This window comes from Xyrauchen texanus, chromosome 4, assembly GCF_025860055.1.
Source record: "Xyrauchen texanus isolate HMW12.3.18 chromosome 4, RBS_HiC_50CHRs, whole genome shotgun sequence".
Lineage (NCBI taxonomy): Eukaryota > Metazoa > Chordata > Actinopteri > Cypriniformes > Catostomidae > Xyrauchen > Xyrauchen texanus.
The window spans coordinates 43,935,417-43,955,666 of record NC_068279.1 but is presented as its reverse complement, the minus strand read 5'-3'; the positions used below and the strand labels follow the sequence as shown (position 1 = coordinate 43,955,666).

At 36.2% G+C, this 20,250-nt stretch overlaps 1 protein-coding gene across 1 annotated transcript in view; it reads right to left on the bottom strand.

The window, feature by feature from the left end:
• Positions 1-8,663, bottom strand: part of LOC127642520 (D(2)-like dopamine receptor) — a 119,605-nt gene extending 110,942 nt beyond the window's left edge. Inside the window, exon 1 of the mRNA XM_052125154.1 lies at positions 8,606-8,663. The gene's annotated coding sequence lies outside the window, so the exon portion shown is untranslated. The remainder of the gene's footprint in view (positions 1-8,605) is intronic.
• Positions 8,664-20,250: the final 11,587 nt, after the last annotated feature.

Sequence of the window (20,250 nt, the reverse complement as noted above, 5' to 3'; positions counted from 1 at the left end):
CTTTACCGTATTCACTACAGCAACCTCAATACGGAGGTTGATTCTGTATTAATGCCTTTTTCATTGAACAAGCTGCTGGAAGTGTTAGATTATGACCATGGCCATTATGCAGAGATATTATCATGCATTTTATTTAAATACATCAGTGGGACACCATCATCATTAATAATACTTTAAAAAACACAGATTTCAATCTAATGTCTTGTCATGAGATGATCTTTGGCTGCTTTAGAGGAAATGTAAAACTAAATGTTTCAATGTTCAATCAAACAGTTAACCCCGGTTAACCCTCAGATACCTTTTCTCACATTTTATTTCTTCAACTGTACAATTGGCATTGGTTTTACAATTGATTCTAAAAATATCCGCAAAAAAATAAGAGAGTGAGCTGTTTGCCTGAAGTAAAAAAAAAATAATAATAAATACAGACTTTCACAGAAAAACAAAAACAAAACTTAAATTCCAGAAATTTATATTTGAGGAAGAATTAGTTATGAAAAGCAGTTGCACTTTAAAGTAAAAAAAAATTAAAATCACAGATAATAATAGTCAGTGCTTTTTCAAGTTATTATATTTGGACATGCTAATTGTAAATTCACTGAAAGGATATTTGATTTCATTTTCATGCTTTGGTCTGCAATTACTACTCTGGCATTTCAATGATGAAACAAAATTGGTTTACCCTAAAGGCCACAGTTTGAGTGTCTGCTATATATTCTCAGGTAATCAAAAGTTTAATGGAACAAAGGAGGTTGTGTCTCTACATAATCTTATTTAAAAAACAAATCGACTTTATGTGCTAGCAAACATCGATATAGCTATTGCTATGTGTCAAACCTACATTATTCCAGTGTTCTAGTTCTGTCTGTTCCAGCACTCACTCATTCTGAAGCAACCATTAGGGAAATTGCAGAACGTCTGCTTCTTGGAGAGCAGCAGTGGAGAAGTGCTATAACAAGCCTCAGATGAGCTCATTAGGACTATGTGCCAATGCTGTGTCCTAACAACCATGTCTTGAGCAGCCTCTGCCTGCTTCATACAGGAGGGTGTCTCTCCAACCCTCAAGGGTCACTATTCGAGCAGGACTGCTCCTGCCACAGGAATAGTGGATGCAGCATGAAACAAATGATGATGTGGGGATGGAACGCCCCTGACGATTTCTTGATCAATTATTGTGACATTTTCGAATTTATTAGAGCAATTTGCTGGGGTTTCAAAATTACACAGATATTAAAGTATCTATTTAAAGAAACAGTCTTTTTCTTAAAAAAAAAACATAAATTTTAAGATTGTGTCATATTTTCTCAGCCCCTGTCATTTCAAACCTGTATTTTTGTCTTTCTTTCGTGAAACGCAAAATTATATCTCAAAATATGCAAAAATTCTGTTTTCCATACAACAAAAGTGGATGGTAATTTATACCAAGCCACAGAAAAGCAGCATGCAATAGAAAAGCAGCATGCAATATCATAAAAGTAGTCCAAACTACTTGTTTGGAATATACTATAAATACTTTGTGAGAAGACAGAAATTTAAGTCATTGATAATCTTCCCCTATATTTATAAAAAAATTTAATACAAGTGTAAATGAGATGTGCGAGCTCAAGATCTCCTTTTGTGTTTCCTGGAAGAAAAATAAATAAATAAAGGGATAACATGAGGGTGAGTACATTTTTTGGGGGGTGAAATATTCCTTTTAAGGAATGGATAAATAAATAAAAAACAACAACAAATGCAGCATGTTAAATTGTCAAGACAAAAGGCAGCATTTCTTTATCCAGGACAGGTAGAGTAAAAAGTTCACCCATATTAAAATATATTGAGACATGGAGATCAATGTGTCCTATGGTAATTAATCAAAGTCTTAAGTGGACACATATTTATGAAGCATTTTTCTTCTGTGTGTCAAGTGTGTTAGTTAAAGGTCATAGTCAGGTCTAATCAGTGTTTCCCTAATGACATCCCTAACCAGCAGGCCAAGAAAATTATTTTTATTTGCACCCCCTTCTTGACACAGATGAATCCCAATTACAATGTAAAACATGAACGTGCAGTTCTTAGCTCAAAGAGCTATTTAAGTGAGTAAAGATCTGTCTTGTTAGGATGGCCCATTTAGCCCCTGCTTATGGATGCCATGAGTATACCATTCTGCAGGCAAAAAGCATCTTTCACCTTGGCCATTTAAAAGTAGGCATGAATTTTGGATGGCTTTTAAAGCATGAAATGGACTTATATTTTCCCTGTTTACTGTTGCATGGTGCTCTCTTATTAGCATCTGACAGCACAACTGAAGGTTTTTTAAATGATGCGTCAAGGAAGGAGTTCAATTTTGAAAAGTTCACCTTGAGAACCCTGTGTTCTGTTCTATTCTCTTGTGTTCCATCAAGCGTCCTGTTTGAACAGCCTCTGATGCAGCACTGGGATCAGATACACACCGTTACTGCAGCGAGGCAGCTCCTGAGCCAGAAATGCTAGGAATTTTACTACCAACATACAAAAATACTCTGGTACTACCAGTATTTTGAAGTTTGAGTACTGTGGTTGTACCATGGCTCCTGTATACCGTACATCACTAAGTTAACATAGAGCTGTCTATTGAAAGGTTTCTTTTCTCATTTAACTTTTCATATATATATATATATATATATATATATATATATATATATATATATATATATATATATATATATATATATAATATGAACTGGCTAAATCTATTGATTTTATAATTTATAAACTTAGTTTAGAATAGAATTCACTTTTCTTGACAGCTAGGTATGTTCTTTGCAATTAACAATATAACACAGTGCTTTTTGCTTTATATTTGTTTGTTGAGCCCTCTTGTGGACTTATGAGACAACATCGATTAAAAAATCCAATAATCACTTACTGTCTGTTTTGAAGCTTCTTTTTTAAATTTAATTCAAATTTCCATCCTCCAATTAGTGTTGTTAGGATGTTATTTTCCAGTGGGTCCTGAGTAATTTACTCGCATAACATTTTCGGCTCAGGTGATTGGCTCAAAAAAGTCTGTCTCCGGTACATAGTGTCCATGAGAAAAGATCCAGGGAGCCATGCACCAGCTGAGCAACTTTTATTAAATTGAATGGAATGTGAAAGATGCACTCAATAATTTATATATTAAAGAAGTTTTACTCCTAAAGATATTAACTGTAATTTTGAAACATATGTATAAAATCATGATCACTCACATGAGATGAGAAATAGTCATATCAGTTACCTTATAAAAGCTGTTTTATTCTACATGGGGCAGGGGAGCCCTCATGGGGGCTGCCATTATAGAATCACATGATGACCAGCTGAATACTACTCACTTAATCTTAACAGTCTTGTTATTGGACACTTTCACTCTTGGATTAAATTAATTATGGCTGATTGTGAATAGATAATTTCTTCAATGTGCTCTGTAACTGAAAACAATAGATTTTGAATTAGCCTGCATCCACACCACTAGGTGTCACTGTAAATCCGAGATGACACAAATAAAAAATTTACTGAGTGCACCTTTAAAGGAGTGCTCATTCCAGCTAGAGACCTCCTTTATGTACCTAATGTTGTAAGGTTAATTCAATTAAATTAAATAATATTTTATACTTGAATAAAACCAGTTAATTTAGTTGTTCCCACATGAAGCTATTTTTAGGTTACCTAACAAAACATTGTTTACAGTTTAGCTATTAAATCCTATTCAGCTTTTCCTTTTTTTTTCAGTAAAATTCTTTTATTTTATTTGGAACACATTTAAAACTTGAAATTGTATATATTTTTACTGAACAACACACATGAGAGCTTTACATCACCGATCTGAACTATCAAAAATATGCATCTCAGTTTTGGGTTTGAAATGGTTGGACTATGTCTGAATTGCTTTCTAGTTAGTCCTGCACTTGCTGAAGCATGCACATTTTAGAGGCAGTTTTTATATATGTTTGCCCATGGTTATGATCCATAACATTAGTCATGGTCTAAAGCCCTTTTGCCTCTGCTCTTTCCTTAAAAATAAAACAGAATCATGTAGTAAGCAGCAAGGTAAGCTAAAATGTCATACAGATTTTGTGTATGGGTCAAATTAATACATAAAATTTGCTCTTCCTATGAGCTAGATGTCATGTCCAGGAATAAATGGAGGCAAATGATTGTATTCTTGCCTAAATCTAAGAACCTCGTTAAACATTCATTATAGTGCTTACATACTGTATCTAACCTATATTGTGACATTTCAGAGACAGCACTTAAACACCACTTTCACACCTAGTGTTTGGCATTACTAATGTCTATTCAGCCAGCAAAGGTCTTAGTCAATTCATTTAGTTTTCCATAACATGCTGTATTAAAATCTGCCCTTTTTATGGTAGGTGGTCTGTGTTCAGTGCCTTCAATGAAAGCAAATGATGTGACAGGCTTGTATTTGCTTGCCTTTCATAAAATAACAAAGAAATTCATGGGTGTATTCTCAGCCTATCCACAAAAAATGCATACTAAATGCTGCTGTCAGAACTCAGCATCTGGCATAGGGATATGAAACATGACTGGCTGTCTCTGCTGCACTGAAGTGCACAGAACGGGGGCAACAGGGGCGTAAGCCCCCGCCCCTTTCGTTCACAAATCTAAAGGTGCCCTGTTGGTCGTCCAGAAAAAGGGGAGAATTTTTAATAATTAAATTAAAATAGTTTTAATTTAACAAAACAAAATTTAAATCTCGTCTTAATCTCACAAGTACAGTAATTATGTGTTATTATCAGATTTTTTTGGAAATTGCAGGCGCAGAGGTGCCTTTAAAAGTGCACAGATTGGGGACAGATTCCAACGCAGGTGATGCTCCCTATGCCCCATACTCACTCTGAACTGCAGAGCCCTTGAAGGGGGTACTCTGAAGGAAACATGGCATTACTGTATGAATGTACCCTTCGCTAACAATCTTGTAGAAGAGCCCTCCGAGAAAAGATTCACTTTCTCATTTTGTATTGAATGAGATTTCGAGTGGCATCCCCTCCTGCAGGAGAGCCCTTCAAGAAAGCCAAAAAATGCTGTTTTGAATTCGCCCCGGAGCATCGAAGTGCTGTTACCTCAGACAAGTCACAGGTAAGATAAAAGGTCCTCTTCATGTATTGTGTTGTAAGTTCATCAAAAGAATAATACTTTATTATAATCTGATATTGCGTACCACTACTGTAAACAGATTTATAAGTTATAATGGGAGCAGTTGTGGCACTTTCAGTGATTTAAATTAAATTAGTCTTTTATAGAATATTGACATAAACTGAAGGAGCTGTCAGGTTCAGCCAAAGCCAGTTTGGTTTTATTGAAACTAATAAGTCATTAGACTAATCACTTTCAGAAAAAATACCATTAGGCTACCACAGTACCGCCGCTCCCTATACGCATATTACACAGTCTGCGTAGGGCACCAACTCCCTAAGGGGGCATCATCATACCCTAGGGGGGCACCAGAAACTTCACTGGCTGCCCTTAATCACATGTAATATGTTATTTAAGGATCCTGTAGAATTCGCAGAACACAATCGATAGCCTCATGCTCGCACTTTCTCATCGCGCCTCTGCACTGTGCACCATGTTACCATAGTAATGCCATGGTACTGAATGATTGATCATGTTCATATTTCATGATACTGTCATGGTACACCACGGCACTTTAAAAAGTACCATGGTTTTACTATGACACATGTCAAAGTATGGGCTAATCACAAACCATTGGCCTATGTCACAAAGCAGGATTAAGCAGCTAACCACAGTACAGGAAAGTCTTTCATCGGGATCCTCACCATAGTAACATACGCTAATCATTTAACCTGCTCCATGGCAGGTTATGTTCCCGATCAGAGATCTCATTCAGGTACAGTCCCCCCTGTCTCTCTCGCTCCAATTTAAAGTGCACATCAAAGAGATAATTTTATCAATGTACAAAATATGCTATTTAAGATCATTATTTATTGCAAGAAATATATTTATTTGTTTAAATACACTTGAACTTTTTCCCAATCATTTTCCCTCACTGGCCATAAAATATATATGAATAAATAAACCTAAAATAATTTCAAGTATGATATTAATACATTATCAACAATGATTAAATTACTTTAAAATATAAAAACTTAATCACTCTGTAGATATATCAGAAAAGTGTGAATGCCACCCAAACCCCTTCTTATTAGGATTTGCTGGCAGAGATGCCATGAACACACAATATTTCACTTGAAGTTCAATAAAAGTTCACTAGCACACCAAATATGTCTTGATTGTGTCTTATGCTGCTAGAAAGAAATAACAAATAAGTCTTTATTAGTGCATACGATCTACTCATTTTCCAATTGCTCACATTGTTATTATTCAATAGTGTATTAATGTCTATTAGTATTAAATTATATTAAGTTAGTAATTTAAATTAATAAACTAAAGCTTTTAATTTCATTTTTTTTCTTTTTTCAAATCAAGATATTAAACTTTTAAAATGACAAGCCTGAATGTTCTTGGGCCTATATAAAGTTAATTTCACATCAATATATTATCTATTTGAATATTTTCATCACATTTTCTTACATGCTCTAGCAGCAGCAGTAGCAGGAATGTTTCTTCTTGCTGTGTAAATGCCTTTAAATTCTTAATCATTTTCAAGTGATCCTCTGTGCTGTGTGACTGTATTATAATTATTCATGATTACATAGTGATTATTCGTGTTGTGTAAATGTGTTTTGATTGATCATATTTTTTAACATCCTCTTGTGCTGTTATGTTATAACTGTTTAAGTTCTTATAATTTATCATAATTTTCATATACGTCTTCAGCAGAGAAGTAAATCTTGTAAATCTTGTAAAAAGATTGCATATGTACATCAGTTGATGTATCATGAGCCGTAATACATTTGTTTGCATTTTGCTTTACGATTTCACTGGAAAGGAGCACGAACTGCACAAGAGGGAAGTAGAATAGAGCCAGGTTTGGATGCACGAAACAACATCGCCACCAGCTATCACTCAACGACACTAATAACAGCCGAAACGAGCACTCATCATAGCATTAAAAAAAGAAAATCAAGTACTGGATCACCACTCATTAAAACACACAAAAATGAAATAGAAACACCAGCTCTAGAACTGGAGAGGTTTCTTCTGAATTAAGACACTAACCTGATGAAAATTGATAGGGACAAAACTGGCAAAGGCAGGGACATGTCCCACCCATTAATGACACCTATGAGTATAATAAAACAGTGCGGTTAAACACACAGTAAATCCGAAGATTGCTGAGCCTGTGACGGAATCGTCCAAACTAAGGTGAGAACAATATGACAATGACGTTTTGATGATGCATTGAAAAAGTCACTACAGTCACATCGTGGTCAAGATATTACCCTGAAACATATTGTTCATTATGTGTTTCTCACAATTGTTTCATAAGATGCTCTTGTTAAAAGCTGCTGAGAAGCACTGCACACCATTCTGAAAAAAACCTTAAAAACGGTTTCTGTTAAATAGCAAAAGGGCAGTCTGAGGCGTCTGCCTCTTCCCCCTAGAAAATGTCAGGAAAATGCTCTCATGGCCACGCCTCTTCATACAAATAGCCCCAGGGGGAGAAAGTCTTCCACCAACAGTAACTCATTTTCAGTCACTTTGACTTTTCCAGGTGTAAGCAGGCAATATATCATAGTTTATAGAATCAAAAGGCATTCTTTGGATTCTTAAATAGGTATTAGATACCACAGATTACGATTTTTAGTAATGACAACAAACCATTTTATCACCATATTTTAGTTCCTGGCGTCAAACCACGTCAGTTTCACATATTCCACTCTTGCAGAGTTGCTTCTTAAAGAAGCAACAAGAACATCATAAACATCTGAAGGGCTGTCTCTCCTATAGTGACTGAATGTTACTGATTCAGAACAGATTATCTACTTGTGTGCCAATGAGCTCCCTTTGCCAAATCTAAGATTAGGCAAGACACTTTGCTGTCTTCAAACAGAGCTTTGGATGCAAGAGTCAGCATCTTATTCAATTTTTGAGTAGCACAAAGAGTTTCTCAGTCAGATTTGTTTCTGTTGTGGTCTGATTGAGCTTCCAAAATTTGCATAAACTAAAAATGACTTTTTGTGGCTAATCTTTAAAGGGATGAGTTTGGAGGAGATATGAATATGTCATAAATCAAATGCACTGCAGACTTCAAAGTCATGGAAAACCACCCAGTTGAATGTTTATTGTCCCATTGCCTCTTTTTATTCTCTCATGGAATAAACAATAGGCTTTACTCCAAAATATTTATTCAAAACACAAGTCATCCTATTCTGCGCAACATAAACATATTTAGAGCCCACTCACTATTTAGTCAGCCTATAGAAGACTGAAATGAAGATATCATTTTATTGTATCATACACAAAAGTTATACTGCTCATAACTTCTGATGTTTGTAGAAAAATAGAAGCAATCAAGCAGCATTCCTTAATAATAATAATAATAATAATAATAATAATAATAATAATAATAATAATAATAATAATAATAACTCTGTGAGCCTCGACAGTAAATTCATAATACAATTAATTATTTTATGTAAAATATGAAACTCACCTTCAAGCCATATGATATTATGAATGAGCGGTGTACCAGGTTCCTCTGTTCCGTTTATATCCACAACTGCCTATCGTTTAATATCCTTTTCCCTCAGTACGAAATTGCACATACTCGATTTTGCCTCAGCTTTCAGCGTTTGCCAACTAGCCTACTCACGATGCCAAAAGAAAATAACATAACTTGATATACGCACGAATAAATTGACTTTTTTGATAGCGTCTCATGTGTTTAAAGTATGTATATTAGATGGTATTCTACTTCTCTACCTAACTTCCAAAGCCAGCTTTAAAATTGTTACATTTAGTGCCTACTGTCAGTTTAAGAGCGCGAATTATGAGGACAGCGCCGCTTGTTTCAGCTCACGCTCCGATTCATCAGCACTGTAACTCCGAGTGGCTCGCGCAGGTAGCAGAAGGCGGAGTTGACTGTTTTTAAGAAAGCGCATTGTCGAAATGCCCAGTGGATCTAATGACGGATCATCACCAAGGGGAATAGCTGGACCCGGTAGACACGAGATCCAGATTTAAATTCCGTCATATGTGCTATGGACCAGAAAAGTACGTTGGACACTCGAGATACACTGGTAGCCTAACACTTAATATTAAATTTCCCTTTGTTAAATGTTTATCAAAGGGTTCATTGATGACTAATAGGCCATTTACAAATGCATTTTTAATTATGGATATGCAGTTATAACAACATGCATTTAAAAGGCAGCTTTCATCCAATACTTGCTAAACAGTGAGCATTTCAACTGACATGTTATAGATGTTTTATGAAGACAATTATTCATAGCCTACTTATATTATTCAGAAACATAATATGCACTAATTCATGTTTTATGTTACAGTGAAGCAAAATAGTGTAGTGAGATTAAAAGGAGGGAGTATGCCATATTTCCAGTCCACTTTGTGTTTCTGATTACTGTTGCTACTGTCTTGAATCACTTTTCATGTCTTCATGCTCATTCACTCAGTTCACATCATCTAAAGCCTTATTACTTTTCTGTTCATGTTTCTGATGTTAGCAACTCCTTAATAAATGCTTCACCTCTTTATGTTGTACTTCTGTTATGTATGTTGAATACGTATTATGAAGCATTTATAACATGTACACGTAAAATGGCTCACTATTACAGGTATTGGACGAAATTCACCTTTTATGCATGGTCAATGACATCAATGATTTATAATGCATTTGTAAATTAATTATTAGTCATTTAACCCCTTTACAATCCCTTAAAATAGGGAACACTAATGTAGTATAACTGAAAAACTTAATAAGTGAATGAATGTCATTGTTTTGTATAACAAAGTTTATTTTAAATATAGCTCAAGCACACTTTTCAAGCAAAACATTTCACAAAAAGGATTACATTTTAAATAATTTGATTTATTTTTCACAGTTAAGATAAAAACGTACTATGACACTTTCTGTTCGTCAAACTTAGTGGAACTGCCACACAAAATCCACTTTGGAGATATGTAGGCAGCAAATGACACAATTATTCTGACTTAAAAAAAAAGATGTAGGCATTTTAGTAGACGGTTACATAGTGATTGGATTTAGAAGTACCTAGATGCCTTACCTATGCATACCACCTGAGAAGGCAACATTTATCAGGTTTAGGACACAGACAGTGAGTTCATATATTCAATAAAATCACCTTGGAGCCAGTTGGTTAAATGCAGTTGCAAAAATTATTTAGTAAGGTGAAGTGATCTCTGAGGAAAGGTCTAGCATTTGCTTCCAGATGCCATAGTTTGATACTACTGTAATTTAATGCAATACAATTTATACAATTAATGTGTGGCTGAAGTGTCTATTTTTTGGAGCCACTGTGGGCGAATTTCAAACTGTTTTCTTGCCCTTGAAGGACACTGCAGGAAGGGGACACTACATGAAGGGTCCTTGCACAAGGGTGTTAGAGAAGGGTACTGTACATCCAATGGTCAATTCAAGTAAGTAATTTTACCGGTTATGATCACATGACACCGGGTGGTGAGTCCTTGCGATACATCTTGAAGCAAGATAGGTGTTTCTAGTAAAAACATATTACCTGTTCAAATGCTCGGGCAAGAACTGTAGCCCTTCTGTAGCAGGTACGTCTCCTCTTTCACAGTTTACATTTGTCCTAATATAAAGTAGTAAATAGCCAATAGCAGAAATACTCCAAAAACAGGGTCCATTTTTCCTGTAAAACTTAAGGTAACTTAATGATTAAGACCTCTTGTGCACCAAATAACTTTCGGCGGGAAATGTTCCTTTCCGTATTAAATACATTTATGTAGTATAGCTATATATTATTATTACTTTACAAAAACAGCATGCAGGGAGAGAGTAAGCAAATTAACAGCCATAAGAGATTCCTGTCGTAAGATCAGCTAATGGGCTGATGGACGCCGCACTGCATCGCCATGGGAACATTCCGGGGGAAGATAAATTGGAAGTTGTGTATGTCTTTCATTACTGCCTTATTAGAGAGCTTGTTCCAAATGGCCATATGAAACACGAATGCCCTGCTCCCCTGAATTTCCACTTCAAGGGCACTGCCCTTTGAGATGGGGAATTGGGGTGCTCACTTATGATTGGAAATCTCCCTGTATATGTAATCTGTTACACTAGACAAAGGCCAGATAATAGAATAGGCAATAAGAGATTTGGTCCTCCCAGTCAGCAGTATGCCCTCATATGTGATTTGTCAACACCTTCCTAACCTGTTTCAAACTGCCAATAAGGCATACATACAGTATACACAAACATTGTGATTCATCTGTGATCTGGACATTATTGGAACAGGAAGAGATAAAAACTACCTTGAGATAGATAGGACTCGGATCTGTTACTGACAGTGGTAGTAGTGAAAATACTGTAAACAGCAGTTGTCCAGTTGACCCAGTGCTTTACTTTTCTTTGAAAATAGTGTGCCGGTGTTTATATCATATCTAGAGAGCACAATTTGCATTCATGGAATGTGCATTGTGTAGCATTATTTCTGAATGCATTTTGATTGCGCTCATCCCCAGCATGTCTGGAATTTAATTAGGGTTCATGCAGCGTTCCCATCCATCATGCAAAATTGTATAAGTACACTGTGCATCCAAACAAAGTTTCACTCTGGCATGCTCTATTGATCACTGAAGATGTTTTTCTCTGTTCTTAATACATTCTTGCTGTATTTGATAACATTTTGTAAGCAGAAGATGTTAGTTAGATCAAACTTTAGAAAATTAGATTTCAAAATTACATAAAAAAAAAACAGATCCCAGTAAAATCCTAAAGATTTTTCCTCTTTTACTTAACTCCCAAGAGAGTGTGCCACTGTTGCTCGGCATGCTCACTAGGGGGTTTGTAACGCCGTTTTCTTAGTAACTCTGCTTTGGAACAACAGTATGTATTGTGAAATCTGTTGGGGACAGTCAATCTCCCATCATGAATCTGGAAAGCCTTTAATGCAACAAAAAAGTTTCCCCTTTTATTTGTTCTGTTCCTTTTATTTAGTTGCAGTAAACCCACAATTAACCACAGTGTCGTGAATAAAAAATACATTTAATATTTGTATTTGAATCTTTAAATTGTATATATGCATACATTTTAAATTTCTTTACTGTGCTGACCTTACTACGGAGCCCCCGAAGTGACCTGTGCAAAAAAAAAATCTAAGAGACTTTCGCGTGCGCACGAGATACTTTCGCGTGCACACGAGAAAGGAGGCACGCACCTTCCGGGGCAGTCTAGCAGCTAATATATAATATATATAGGCCTATGTATTTGTATAGTCTAGCACTATTATATATTACAAAAAAAGATCGTATTATGTAGGACTATCTGCGTTCGCTTGGCGCTCCATTTGATCCATATTATTCTATTTTATTCAATACATTTTTAGGGTGATGATGCCATAAAATATGACGATAGACATTAGAAGCTTCTTTCTAAAACCTCAATAGAAGTTTCGAATGTAAATATGACATGACATTTGGTACAGTCTAGTATGAACGGTCAGAGTGACCGCTATGGCCATTCTAGTAGTTATAGAATTCCGGTAGTTCTCGTGTTAAATGCAAGTACAAGTCTATTGCTTGATTAGTGTCCTTTGGAAGATCAAAGCGTGTCTCAGCCATGACAGTATTACAAATGTCATAGACAGTAATGTCTTTGTATTGAAGGCCAAGTTTAAAATATATCTCTATAAATTCATGCGCATCCATGCTCTCAGTATCTTTGAGTAAATGAATGTTGGCAATGACGCAATCGGAAAAGAGCTATACACACACCGGAAACTGTAACGCGTGCGCAAGCGAAAGTATCTCGTGCGCACGCGAAAGTTTCTCGTGCGCACGCGAAAGTCTCTTAGATTTCTTTTTTTTTGCACAGGTCACTTCGGGGGCTCCGTACCTTTCCATATTTTTGAAATAGTAAAAAACCTTTAGTTTATGCCAGGCCCGAGGCTTCTGAGCATACGGTGGCCCTATAAGCGAAATCCCAATTGGATGCATTTTTCTTTTTTCCACTCCCAATTTGTAGGTGCAATTCACGATGATGAAAATCCCTTTGAGCATGCAAGTGTCTGTCACATTTAGCTACAACACTTACCTTGCTGTTACATTCTCCCTTCCCTATGGGGCCAAAAGGCCCCCATAGCTGTATACAGTAGTTGAGCCACAACAGCTTCCCAGTCTAACTTACAGCTTTTAATTGATACAAAATAAATAAATAAATCTTGGTTTTTGGGGCCACCTGGTGGCTCGGGGGACTTAAGCGGCCATTTATAGGTAGAAACAGCCCTGGTTTACGTCATAGTCAAGTACATGATTTGCAGCTTGCTAGTCAGATTTAGGTAGAATTAGAGGGAAGAGACATACTCATTCTAAAGAGCATTTAATTGGACAAAATTAGTTCATTGTTTAATCAATATTTTTGGTCCGTTTTCTCAGAAAATACAGTTAATTTTAATAGCATATATCTGCATATGATCTCATATGTGTCATTTAAACCAAAAGTATAAAGACTATTTTAATTTATTCATCAAGCCAGTAGGGAATAGACCACGATACAAACAACAACAACAACAAAAAATCATTCACAGCATGATATCCACATACAAATTAAAGGCTTCAGAGGATCCAGAGTCAAATTTCCAGCAGTTTCTTCCAACTTCCTATTTTTTCAAATCCCCAGAGTGCAATTGTGTGTGGAGAAAAATAGCTTCAAAATTAACCTTGTATCATATCAGATTAAAAGATGAAAGAGGCTGCTGTCAGGTGCTAAAAGTGTTCAAGGTTGTTCTGCTGCACAGTGTGGAAAACAAGTTCATGGTAATTTTGGATAGACATAATCAAATGTCATTTAATTGAGATACTGTTAATGCTTCTCATGGGAAGCCATCTCTTGCATCTTTACTTGTCCGTGCTTTTGTCCTAAAGAGGTTAAAACAAATTCTTCCAAATCTGTCGACTCATAAATTTGGTCAAGCAAGTTTACAGAAAACCTATCCTGGACCATGGACAGCACCCTTATAAAATAAGTCAGTGACCCAACAGCAGAAATAGGAGACATGTTGTTTAGGGGGGAAAACATCATCTTTCTCAATTACTTAATACAATTTTTAAAATAGCAATGAAAGTAGTGTACTCCCACATGTTTATCCTAATTTTCATAATCATGATCTTATAATATAGTTACAGTACTCTAACCTGATTATATAAACATTCCCTCTCTTATAACTTAAATGTCAGTCTGCTCCACATACTGCCACTATCATATGTCTTCAGAAGACTTGGAATACAACACACAAGTGAAATGGACCACTTTTTGGATACATTAAGTGTGCTTGTTTGCCATTTTGCAGCTTGAAATTTCCAGTCCTCATTGTCATTATATGGAAAAGAATGGCCATTCTTCAAAAATTCCCCTTGTGTGTTCCATGGAAGAAAAAAAATTAAATCAGTTTTGGAATGACATGAAGGTAAATAAATTCTGTCAGAATTTTTATTTTGGATGAACTATTCTTTAAATGTGATAATTCAATAATTTCTAGAATCACAGCAAGAAATTAACTACAGAAAAAGTTACTGTTGAAGACTGCTTTAAAATGGGAAAAAAGAAGGATCAAGATAATTGAATGCGATACATATTATCGAAATGACCAGCAAGGCAGTTCAAGAATTAAATCTTTGTGCAAAAACTTTTTAAAAAATAAATAAAAGGAAAAAAATGCACAGTGCAGCCCAAAACCATATTGAATACTTTTATAAAATAAAGAGAAGTCCAGAGACCCCAAGTAAACCCAACAAAAGGAAATTCAGGAGGTGATTTTTTTTTTTCTATTTTGGAGCATCACAGCACTAGCCCTCATTTATTTTCAGTATATGTGTAGCCAATGGGTTGCGAATAAACCACACGGAATACAAAAATATATATTGGAGGTTTTATTATGACGGGTGTTTTATGAGAAAAAGAAAAGAAAACAGTGGTCATGGGTCCGAATTGTTTTAAAATTATTTTTTTTTGAAAAACTGAACTACAGTACAACGAAATATGGCAAAGGCTAATGTCAAAAGAAAATACCATCAGAGCATTAGCCTACCCACATGCCTCAAAACATGCTTAAATCACTCAAAGCATTTTATTAGGGTGACCAGATTCCTGCTTGTGGAAAACAGGACAGACCCCTCCCAGCAAAAATGAAATGTATGTATCCTTACCTAGGCCCAGATCAATGCGAAGTAGAGGGTGCATCTGCATCTGTGACTATTGTCACCTTGTACTTTTCGCTGGCAGAAATTTTTCTCAGTGTGCACTTGTCTTTCAAGAGTTTATCATAAAATGCAGAGCAGTCAAGTCCAAAATTAAGACGTACGAAAAGCATTGCATTCATCGAGAGCGACACCGAGTCTAGATTTATCTACTATCCATGCTGTGTTCATTAATGAAAGAGCACTCTCCACAGATGCAGATGTCCCAGGCAGGCATAAAACAAACACCACAACCTAGGCTAAGACTAAGTTGATGGTCTTGCTCTCCATCTCACAAAAAACATCTGTCCATCTCTTAGACATGACGTCTTGGTCATGTTCCTCTCAGTGCTGTGACGAGTGACAATAAGCCCACTCATCAAATAGCGTGGTTTCGTCAGTCAAACTGAGAGCGGGAGTTCTGGAGTAGAAGTGTTCAAGGCTGCTCTGAATATATTTCCACTCTGGATGTCTCTTCATAGGGCCCACACAAGTTTTTCTGTGTTCTCCAATGAGCGGCTCCAATTTTGGAGGTAGTACACCGATGACGAATAAAACTGTGACTGCACAAAAGAAAGACTTTACTCAGGTCATGAATGTGCAAAGCTATGGCCATTATAAGCTTTACTTACTTGCACCTTGTCAGATACTGAACTTTGCTATACTCAAAAATCGCTAACATTTGGTGTGGTACACTTACTTTTAGCAGCATCCACATGCTTTTTTGTATGAACGTGCTGCGCGATGTCGGTGCGGCCTCCATGGGTGATGGAAAAGCGAGCTCCACAAATCTCACACTTACTTTACTAGGCTCTGTCTGTGACTCTTTAAACTTTATTTAAGTCATATGTGCAAAGTCAATAGACATGGGCAGAGGTGCAAAATGCAACACATAGGGGCGCCACACAAAGGGGAGTGCCTATGGGGCCTTCCCTTCACAATATACAGGCCATAGAGAGACATAGGGACAGACATACCTCACAAAACAAATCACAAAACACTAAAACAAACTTTTAGGTAATATTTGAATTAATGCATTAGCATAACATTCAAATGCAACACAACCTTAATTTCCTGTTGTTGGGTTCAAAAGAAAAAGAAATGTTGCATTTCTCTTGACTTCATAAACGCATTCAATATGGACTCAGATTGTGTTGTACAATTCTTAATCTTTAAAAGTTCATTCTTGAACTGCCATGCTGGAGTCATTCCCATGATGATACTCTGGCTTCATCAGGTGTAACATTGCATTTAACTTGATTGTTTTTCTTTTTCAATTTCAAAGCAGTCAATACCAGTAACTTGATGTTAATCTCTGGCTTAGTACTGAAAATAACTTTATTGAATTCTGGGAAAACATCAGGAAAAATGTTATCATGTTTTTATTCTCCACCTCACAGACATGAAACATGAAACATGGCTCTGGAAATGGAAAACTTCAAGCAATAAAGCATGTTTGTTTCCAGGATGCTATAAATCCATTTTGACTCATCAGAAATACTGAATGCCATAATTCATATTATTCTTTGTACAGCAAGTAAAGAGCTAGATAAATCAATAACAAAAACTAAAGAGAAACCTAAATGAAGTAGCTTTCACAAACTGAATTTAAAATTCTCATAATTTGTAAAATAACAAAAAATCTAATCTAATACATTTTCATGACACAAACCTTTACAACCCACTTTTACTAAACACAAAAATGCCACTAAATAGCACCAACACTAAACACCCTACACTTAAGCATATAATTGATATTAGTTAAGTTAAATCAGTTATTTGAATTCTCAACTTCGGCAGATATAAAATACAAATCCGAATTAAAGTCTTGTTAATTTTTTATCCTGTTCCTGCTTCCTCCTTTCCTGAACCTCGTTACAATGTGTTTGGAACACATACACTGGTCGCCAAAAGTGTGGAATAATGTACAGATTTTGCTCTTTTGGAAAGAAATTGGTACTTTTATTCACCAAAGTGGGATTCAACTGATAACAATTTTTAGTCAGGACATTAAGAATGTGAAAAATTACTATTACAATTTGAAAACATGTTCAGAATTCTTAAATTAATTCAAAGTGTTCTCATCAAAAAATCCGCCACCTGTCGCAGTGACAGCTTTGCAGATACTTGACATTCTAGCTGTCAGTTTGTCCAGATACTCAGGTGATATTTCACCCCACACTTCCTGTCTTGTCGGGCACTTCTCACGCACCTTACGGTCTACCTGATCTCACAAAAGCTCAGTGTGATTAAGATCCATCACTCTCTATTCTAGTTATCTGCTGTCCAATGTCTGTATTTCTTTGCCCACTCAAACTTTTTCTTTGCAATTCTTCCCTGACACTGATGCACTTATTCTCTTGTTTAGTTGTACATCAGGCCTTCTACATCTCTTTCTGCCCTTGTTAGACCCAGTTATCCTTAGCTTTGAAGACTGTAGTGTACACCTTTGTATGAAATCTTCAGTTTTTATGTTGTCAATTTCAAGCCTTTATTCCTCAAAACAATGATTTACAGATGAGTTTCTAGAGAAAGCTTTCATTTTTGTAATTTTTGACCTAATATTGAACTTCTTTTGCATTACTGCGGCAACTCAAAAACAAACACAAAGAGAATGTTAAGCTTTATTTAATAAACTGTAGGGTATGCAGGTCAGGTTTGGTGAAATGTATAATTAATTTCAATGATCGTAATCAATGATTAATCAGACGATTTGACCCGGATACCATACACATTGTAAAAACGCCCCAAAAAGGGCTTATATAGTCCAGGAGTCTGCTTCAAATATATATAGATAATTAAACACCACAAATTATAATTAATTAGGAATATACATTATATGCAGACAGGCTATATTAATTTAATTAGACCCTCAATGGAATTGACCCGTAGGCTACCGCAACCAGTCAGTTCGTCCAGCAAACAGCTTTGCTAAATATTTCTGATCAGTTCCCTTGAAGGTTTATTCTTTGTTATAAGCTCACTCATCAAAGCATGTTAACTTACTTTGATAATATCAGCTCGTAGCTTAAAATCGCACATTAAAGAGGTCTTGTTTTATGATCAACACACACAGACAATCAAGCATATAATTGGGTTTAATACAAGGAACTAGAATATATCACTACACTTGACAAACAGACACTCAACATGTAACATAAAATAAACATAAAATAAACATAAAATAAACAGAGTAGAAGCAATAAGGAAAATAAAGAGATTATTAAGGATAGCAACTTATTACAACAATTAACCCTTTGAAGCCAGCAAGGAAATTACACACTCTAACGCGTTTGAATTTCAGGTGAAATAATACTTGCATAAAGGAACTCTGTGTGTCGCTGAGCAAGTATGTCGGGTCCTCGTGGCGTCCTTTGAGACGGAGGATTTCGGTTCGGTGTTTCCAGAGCGTGGAGTTGAAACTCACTTGTTGAGAGAGAGTTGAAGGGTTGTTCCGAGAAGTTGCAATGTTCAGCAGAAGAGAAGAGAAAAATGTAAGATGGCTTGAAGAGATCCGGGAGAAGTCCAAGGGAGGTCCAGAAGTGAAGTAAGAGGAGAGAAGTTGAAAAGGAAGAGAGAGGAAGAAGATAAGAGCTAAGAGGAAGAACTAAGCTGTAAGGAGAATAGGGGAGGAAAGAGAGCGAAGGTCCGTTGTTGGTGCAATTTATGCCCTTAGAAAACGTGTCCCACCTCTCATTGGCTCGACCAATGAGAAGGGTTTGGGTTCCAGGCGGGAATTTGGTTTATTGCTCTTTTGTTCTCACATTTCTCATTGCATGTGCAAGAAAGAAAACTAGGAAATATACTTGTAATACTAATATGTTGTTGTTATCGACATATCATGTACACAGTCATTTCAATCTTCGAAATACCAAGTTATAGAGACCAAATATGCCACACATATGATTTCGGGTAACCATAGTATGCAAAGTCTGAAACATTAACCCATTAGAGTTTGCAAGAAACATAGACCAAACAACATTTAGGAAAATTATGAGATGGAACATAAGATACATGTCAATATTTTTATCACATGGATTATATACAGTGAGGAAAATAAGTATTTGAACACCCTGCTATTTTGCAAGTTCTCCCACTTGGAAATCATGGAGGGGTCTGAAATTGTCATCGTAGGTGCATGTCCACTGTGAGAGACATAATCTAAAAAAAAAAATCCAGAAATCACAATATATGATTTTTTAACTATTTATTTGTATGATACAGCTGCAAATAAGTATTTGAACACCTGTCTATCAGCTAGAATTCTGACCCTCAAAGACCTGTTAGTCTGCCTTTAAAATGTCCACCTCCACTCCATTTATTATCCTAAATTAGATGCACCTGTTTGAGGTCGTTAGCTGCATAAAGACACCTGTCCACCCCATACAATCAGTAAGAATCCAACTACTAACATGGCCAAGACCAAAGAGCTGTCCAAAGACACTAGAGACAAAATTGTACACCTCCACAAGGCTGGAAAGTGCTACGGGAAATTGCCAAGCAGCTTGGTGAAAAAAGGTCCACTGTTGGAGCAATCATTAGAAAATGGAAGAAGCTAAACATGACTGTCAATCTCCCTCGGACTGGGGCTCCATGCAAGATCTCACCTCGTGGGGTCTCAATGATCATAAGAAAGGTGAGAAATCAGCCCAGAACTACACGGGAGGAGCTGGTCAATGACCTGAAAAGAGCTGGGACCACCGTTTCCAAGGTTACTGTTGGTAATACACTAAGACGTCATGGTTTGAAATCATGCATGGCACGGAAGGTTCCCCTGCTTAAACCAGCACATGTCAAGATCCCGTCTTAAGTTTGCCAATGACCATTTGGATGATCCAGAGGAGTCATGGGAGAAAGTCATGTGGTCAGATGAGACCAAAATAGAACTTTTTGGTCATAATTCCA